The 7,878-nt window shown below is 43.1% G+C and overlaps 1 protein-coding gene across 6 annotated transcripts in view; it reads left to right on the plus strand.

The window, feature by feature from the left end:
• The window catches only part of LOC116847109 (monocarboxylate transporter 2-like), a 91,887-nt gene that overhangs the window by 57,128 nt on the left and 26,881 nt on the right, over positions 1–7,878 (plus strand). The window lies entirely within an intron of this gene.

Raw genomic sequence — 7,878 nt, forward strand, 5'->3', positions numbered from 1 at the left:
TATGTAACGCTATTTCGCGTTCCATGCGGGATAAGCTGCGAGTCGGTGCGGTCCGGATTCGAGCAGATGTCAATAATCGTGAAGACAGTGGGATGGATAGTAGAATAATATATATTGTCGATTAGATGGCTATTTACAATGAGTATGTACAGGTTGAGTCGGCGCCGTTGGTTTTGCGCGCGGGTTTTTGTGTTCGCGCGTGTTGATGTCTGCTGCTGCAGAGCTCGGCTGTGGGGCCGCTGGCGGTCGCGGGACGCGGGCGGTCGTGTGACGCGTCGATCGTGTTGTGCTTGCGGCACGATGTTGACGTTTGGATCTTTAACTTTTGGTCGCGCGAAGAGAGCCGTTACTTGACGACTCACCCGGCCCTGCGGGCGTGATGCTTCGGATTTGGCGTTGCGGTTGTGCGCTAAGATGCGGTTTCGCGGGGTCGATCTTCCGAATCGAGTAAGATGACGGATCGGTACGCGAGGATGTAGACTTTACGAATCCGACACGTCTCCGCGAGTGTCGACTCTACGAATCCAACGAGTCGACGGAGCGGTAGCCGGTACGGATTTAATAAGTCTACGTGGCTGTCGGTTTTGCGAATACAACAAGCCGACGGAGCGGTAATCAAGGATGTAGACTTTACGAATCCGACACGTCTCCGCGAGTGTCGACTCTACGAATCCAACGAGTCGACGGAGCGGTAGCCGGTACGGATTTAATAAGTCTACGTGGCTGTCGGTTTTGCGAATACAACAAGCCGACGGAGCGGTAATCAAGGATGTAGACTTTACGAATCCGACACGTCTCCGCGAGTGTCGACTCTACGAATCCAACGAGTCGACGGAGCGGTAGCCGGTACGGATTTAATAAGTCTACGTGGCTGTCGGTTTTGCGAATACAACAAGCCGACGGAGCGGTAATCAAGGATGTCGACTTTACGAATCCAATAAGTCTACGCGGATGTCGACTTTACGAATCCAATAAGTCGACGGAGCGGTATCGAGGAAGATCTTGGAAGCGGTGTTCTAGTTAGCGGTGTTCACGAGGTGCTATTGCTGTTGGAGTCTGAGCTCTGTTTAGCGGAGTGCCTCGGAAGACTGCTCTCGCTGAGCTTTTCGTGCGGTCTTTTATACTTCTTTTAACATGCTATTATGTTGTGATCTTTGCGGTCGGTCGGTGATGTTTACATCGGTTTGTCGCGTTTGGTTTCGTGACGAGTCGTTTGATTATCGTTACCCGGTTCTTGTTCTATTTCTATTTCTATTTGTTTCGTGAACGGCTCGTTACATATATATATATATATATATATATATATATATATATAGAACATAGCTATCTATTATTTTTTTAGTACACATCATTAATCTAAAAAACTAGACTGATAAAATTTTTAAAATAATATCAACAAAACAACGATAACAAAATTCTTAAAAAAACAATCATCGATGGAACATAAAATGTACCTTTTCTTCATGACATACACAAATAACATGTAACACGTCAAATTTTATTATTATTTTATTATTTATTTCATACGTTATGTGGAAAATATGAAAAAAAAATGGGAGGCATTCTTATTGGGTGCGCGGAAACGAATTTTTCCGCTCGCGTTTCTCCCCGCGAGTTTGCAAAAACTCGGAATGAGGGAGGGCAGGGAAAAATAGTACCTTTATTTGTGGAAATAACACGATTCGAATCTGCTCGCCGAGCGGACCGGACTCTATTTTCACGTACACGCTCTTCCGCTTCCGGGAGCGAAACGTTTTCCGGCGCATCCAGCGATTCCGCTCTCGCGCTCATTAATATTCCACCTTCTCGCGAGCGTTGCTTTACACGGGGCGTGTACACCACCAGCCCGGAGACCGGGGGATCTATCGTGGCGTGCAGCGCGCCGGATGTTTTCCGCTGGATGCACATCGCCCCGGACAGTTTTCGAACTTTAACGCGTATATTAAAGTCCTATTCCTTAGGATGGCGACGGCGCGTTTTACGACGGACCGCCGCAACAAATTACAACGTGACTGGCGTAACCCACATTCCGCCGTTTCCTCGAGATGGCAGGTGGTGTCCGAATCGAAAAAAAAAAAAAAGAAAACGAAAAGTAAGAAAAAAACAAGAATGAAGGGAAATAGAGGAGGAAAAAACGCGAGCCCGCAAACGCCCGCAACGGAATTTCATGTTCCGCGAATAGTTGGAAGTATTCCCAGGGCGAGAGCCGATTCGAAGCACTCGTCTTCAACGTCGGAAATTGAGTTCCGAATGGAACTTTCGCCGACGCGAACGGCTACCCGCGATTAATTGAAAAGCAAATAATACCGTTGCTTATTCGCTACCTTTGACATTCTAATTCGCGAAGATCGTTCGGCAGTAAGTGGCTCGCAAATTGTGCCGCACGCGCGTCTTTTGAACTTCTCTGTTTATGCAGATGCCTATTACGGGCACCATTATGCGACGAAATTGCTGAAAATTGCGTTTGGAAAGAACAAGTAATTGCGAAAAACGCACGTATTCATCTATATAATCGCGCGCACGTGCGAGCCTGTGAGTGACTTTGTGCGCCGCGAGCGCGAATGCATTTTAATTTATATTTATATCCTCTCGTCGCGTTCATATTGCGTATGACGTGCCGCGCCATCGACGAGAATTCAACTTCATTTGCTCATAATGCACTTTTGCGTTATTTCACATTGTTTTCGCTTCACGTCGAATTGAGAAGTAGTATTGTCATTTTTCGTCGCGTCGATATTTGCGCGTTGCTAACGCGCGCTGGAGCTTTTGCGAATTCGTGTTTATCTCGCGAATGAATCTGAGCTACGAAACTTCCGCAAGTTTATCAATTGGCGCGTTATAAAACCATTGGGCGCAAAAATACCGCCGATAACGGAAGCTCTCTTTTCGGCGCAGATATCGTGCGGTTTTCCAAACAAATTTTACCCGCCAGAAAACATACTCCCCATCTGCCATCTGATCGATTCGGCGGAATAACTGCCTCGAGTTTGTTACCCTATTCATTGGCTGTTTGCCATTTGTTACCATTAATTAGCTGTTTGCCGAGAAATTCCAACTTCTCATAACCTGACATAACGTAACGAACCCATCGGGCGGCAGTAATGTCAGGTACACTAGACTTCGCCTTTTGTCTACGACTCAAGTTTAACTTCACAAAGGATTCCTGTGAGAATGATATTACCTATGCTTGCCTAAATACTACCTTAATGTTTACGTACTTAGATACAGTTTCGCGTAAATTCGCTTATATATCACACATGAGAGCGAACGCACAATACACGCATTGTAAGATAACGCCACAGTTCCAATTGACTACACAGAGAGAATTTTGTGGCAAAAATTACTATGGAATTTTGCAACTCAGGGATAGGTCAGCAATTGACGATTCTTTCAGTTTATGTGTACTTCTATATTTTAAGAACTGTAAAAGCACGTTTCTAAAAAGATTCACCATGTCTTTAGCGAAATTTACAAGACAAGTAAGTCTTGTTTCTTATTTGCTACTGAAAGCATGATAAAATAAAAAAGAATTAATACGGAAAAAATCTATAACATTCTCTCCGCGTATTTTTTATCTTACGGAACTAGAGAATGTCATCCCGAATGAGATGTTTCGCGACATTTTTGCGCGACTTTGTCAAACGACGTGTTTTAAAACACCTACAGGTACAAATAACGAAAGATCATTTTTCCGCTGTCGTTGGCAGAACGATTAATATTAGAAATGATTTCCTATCAAGGTAATATCGCGAGCAATATTGTTGTAGCGCGATGTGTACATGTGTGTGTCTATATGTGTGTGATATAAACGTGCCTACATGCAATAACTACGTTATACCGCTGGTACGTTATTAATAACGTAGTTATCAATAACTGCGTTATTACACATACTATCTTCGCGAACGAGGTAACTCCTTGAGTGTACCACGCTAATACGTTTTGTAGAATCGCCATCACAAAGTTTCCGCGCTCTATCTTCACCAATTTCGCGTCTAATTGGTTAATTTCACTCTTTACTGCATTTTCCAGACGTCATGTTCTATCCTGTGACGTAATATCGATTTTACTGACGCCGAAAATTCCGTGAAATTGAAAGAACCCGTGAAGAATCTTGAGATACAACATTATGCAGATCATTGTTATTTCGTTAATGTTATATATCTCACCATTTTTTATTGACGTTGGAACTTTCGATTTAAGAAATTCAAATTTGGACTCGGGACAATAACACCAAGCCTTTAAATGGAAGTAAACAGACGTCGTTGGAAAGTTCCAAACATGAGTCATGTTTTGATTGATTGTTGTGATATCTGGGCTACCGAGATGCGTTGTTATTAACGGCGCACGACGACGGTTGGCGACTGATGGGGAACGTTTTTGCCTATTGTTTTGGTATTGCTGAGCGTCATGTACCTCTCTGAGTCATTACGTCTCGAGCTGACGAACACAACGGACGTGCCGCGACGTGGAGCACGTGGAGTATCGTTATATACAATTCTCATGACTCTTCAAATATTTAATCGGACTATCGTCGGCGTCGCGTTTCTTTGATCGAATCGTATCCACGCGAGTGTCAGTGTCAGTGCCAGTGCCTGTGCTACAATAGAGTACGGAGCAGCCGAGAGCAGGATGCTGGAGTAAGAATTCAGACGAGGGATTAGGGACGCCGAGACGTTGACAGCGATACATCATATATTTCCAGGTATGTCAAGTCATATGTCCGATTTCATCGGACACTTAATAAACGCGCCGAGAATAAAGAAACACCCGAGTCGAAATTCAGACCGGAATTTATAGCTTATTATTATTCAAGTTGAAGCTTTCCTCCCCCCTATTTAGTTATATATAATAATTATTATACAAGTTATACTAACTTCACGTGGGTGATTCTCTGATAATCCGTCGACCAATGCCTATGATTGTTCCATACAACCGGAAATATTCATCGAAGCAGCTGATTACGGCTCATGAATACGGATCTCTATTTATTAATTATGCATTGAATCAAAGATGGTAATTAATTTACAGCTATCAATACTGGCCTGAAAATTTAGTGTATGTCTCGTAATTCAAGAATTTTGCCTAATAATGCTATGCCTTATTTACATCTGTTGCTTACTTTTCACTTTTGATTATCATTGTTATTACGTCAAATCTCTCTTTTTTCTCATGTCAGCTTATCTTTATTACACCGAAACTGATATTCTCTTTTTTTTCATTTCTGCTTTGTTATTATACCGAATCTCTATTCATGCAAAGCATTATTGGACATTATTATGTAAATGCTATTATTATGCAAGAGAATATTTTATATGCAACTGCCCTTATTAGGGCAATAAATCCTTTCCTCTCTATTTTGAATTTCCAGATTTTTGAATTTTCCCTTTAAATTTCCAAATCTTGTGGAAATTCCTTCCCCTTTCTTTCATCAAGACTGATTCCTATAAAAATTTCTATAAAGAAAACCCTTCTAAATTCCTATAAAAAAATGTATGAAGTAAAATGTTGGTTGTTTTTTTATGTATAACCCTCTACTAATAAATCTTTATTACATTATTTGCTTACCGCACATTGCTTACCGCACTTTATCTGCAATCGAGTAAGTTTCTTGATTAATACATTGCTCATTGATATTAGGAGAAGGCTCAATGCAGATAAAATGTCGGCGGTAAGTAATCATTCGCAGCATCAAGATGAGTCAATAGTCTGCATAATGTCTGTTATATCTCTAGATTCTCCATTGTTCCTTCAAATTGAACGGAATTTGCAGGATCAATGTGGATCAAAAATTTCGACTCGGGTTTGCGCGCGATAATTGAAGCGTCGTTTAACGATCATAAGAGTCGAGATAACTAAACGGAAGAAATGGATCTCGTTTATCGAGTTTCTGCAGTGTCAGCGGTATCCCGGCATCGCTCCGCAGGCGAAACAAGTGTCGCAAAGGGTTAACCTTGTTATTGCGACTTATTTTCCTAACCAGTGGAGTGTTAAGGAGCGTTTAATTTTCACATTATTCGATTAAAGGTTAAACGGCAAACTGTGTCGCGGCCTAAGCTCGATCGTTGGGGACGAGCTGGCGCGCCATACGTACTTTTATACATAAATAAATTATATACACACACACACACACACACATATATATATATATATATATATATATATATATATATATATATATGTGTGTGAATAAATATGTGAATGCATATGTGTGTGTATATATATACCGTAAGTATAGGATAAAAGTGAAAGGTCTTTCCCCTTGACATGACATTTTCCCGACCTTAAAGTGATTAAAGTAAAGTGTTTTATGCATCGATCGCGTGTCTAGGGAGCTGAGCTTCCTCTTCCTGGTTTCTGAAAGGACGACGGTCGCGTGTATCTCGTGAATAAAAGCCGTACAAAGTATGCAAATAGACCAAAGCGGCATTGTACGTACACACACACACATATAGATACATGTGCACGCGCATACTGCAAGTGCATCGTAACAATTAATCATTTAGTTGCCGCGTTAATGCTTGATAAGACTACTAGAGAGAGAGAGAGAGAGAGAGAGAGAGGAAATCTTGATGGATAAACTGTTGTGACGACGATTAAGTATTAAAAGAAAAGCGCGCGTGTATTTATTGACGCGGAGTTATAATTAACTCCATTGGTTTTACACTCGTGTGCGGAATATCGCAAAGATGAGGTGCGATATAGACGCGTGTTTATATCTCTGCGAGGCTATGGGGATAATAAATAAAGGTCATTGCGTAAATTAGCAAATAATCAATCAGGGAAAATTGACGTAATAGTAATGTCAGACCCTATTTAAATGAACCCTTTTTTCCGTCAGGCTGTCCGCTCTCGTGTCGGTGATATAAAGATTGACGCGTCGTTTAATTCGCGCCCTCTTCTCCTCTCCCCTCTTCTCCTAACGATAATGAAGCAGTCTCAAAGAGAAGTTTCTTCGCGACGAGGAGAGATCAAGCGGTCGTTTCGAACAATGGATTATTTTTATCGTTTTTCCGAAAAGTTCATCTTTTTATTGCTGCTGAGCACGTCGAAAGGTCTGCTGAAAAAAAGAAAATGAGCGAGAAAGAGAGCGGGACTGGGAGGAGGGGGATGGGAGAGGGGGACAGAACACCTCTGATAAGAAGATTCAAACTTGCCACTGTCCGTGGTGGTGAATCGCGTTTCCACCTGGGGCAAACCGAGTTCGAGCGTGTCCCGCGTCCGCGGATGAAATCGCGCAATGTGGAACTTGTCAAACTTAGCACTCAATTCCGGCGACATCGAGAAGTAAAAGTTTGCAGGGTCGAGATCGGCCGAGGGCGATCTCAAGGGTCATCCAGTTTCTCGCGGTATTCCCTTCGCGATGCGGAGCGTTGAGCGGCGTGTAAATTCGCGACGGAAAACAGAGTGCGGAATCGCTCGAGATCCGATCGTAGAGCTTCACGTACGGCGAAGGATTTCCACCGCGAAGCGGCACGTCGTCCCGAGGATAATCCGTCGCGACGTCGTAGTCGATGAAAGCGATACTGCCGTGGCGCGTTATCGGCCATTTATTACTGACACGAAAAGTACTTGGATCGTGGCGCAAATCGTGCCATCTCAAATGTCGTCTCGCTAATGCCTCCCACTGTACATTGACGATTCCCCGATATTTGTCGCGTTCAATAACGTCGCTGGTATCGGCTGCATATTGACAATAGGTATTGATCGAGTCCCTTCAGGCTGCTACGACTCTCGTGCACGGAGCCCTGACGGAGGCCGACTCGGAGCATAAACTCGTACCGTATCCGTCCTCGTAGGTACGTTTGTACGAGCGGCGTGCTATTTGTCGATCGACCGGCTCTCTCTCTCTCTCTCTCTCTCTCTCTCTCTCTCTCTCTC

This window comes from Odontomachus brunneus, unplaced genomic scaffold, assembly GCF_010583005.1.
Source record: "Odontomachus brunneus isolate Ranch 3 - 2012 unplaced genomic scaffold, Obru_v1 Obru_scaffold_004, whole genome shotgun sequence".
In the NCBI taxonomy this organism is placed as follows: domain Eukaryota; kingdom Metazoa; phylum Arthropoda; class Insecta; order Hymenoptera; family Formicidae; genus Odontomachus; species Odontomachus brunneus.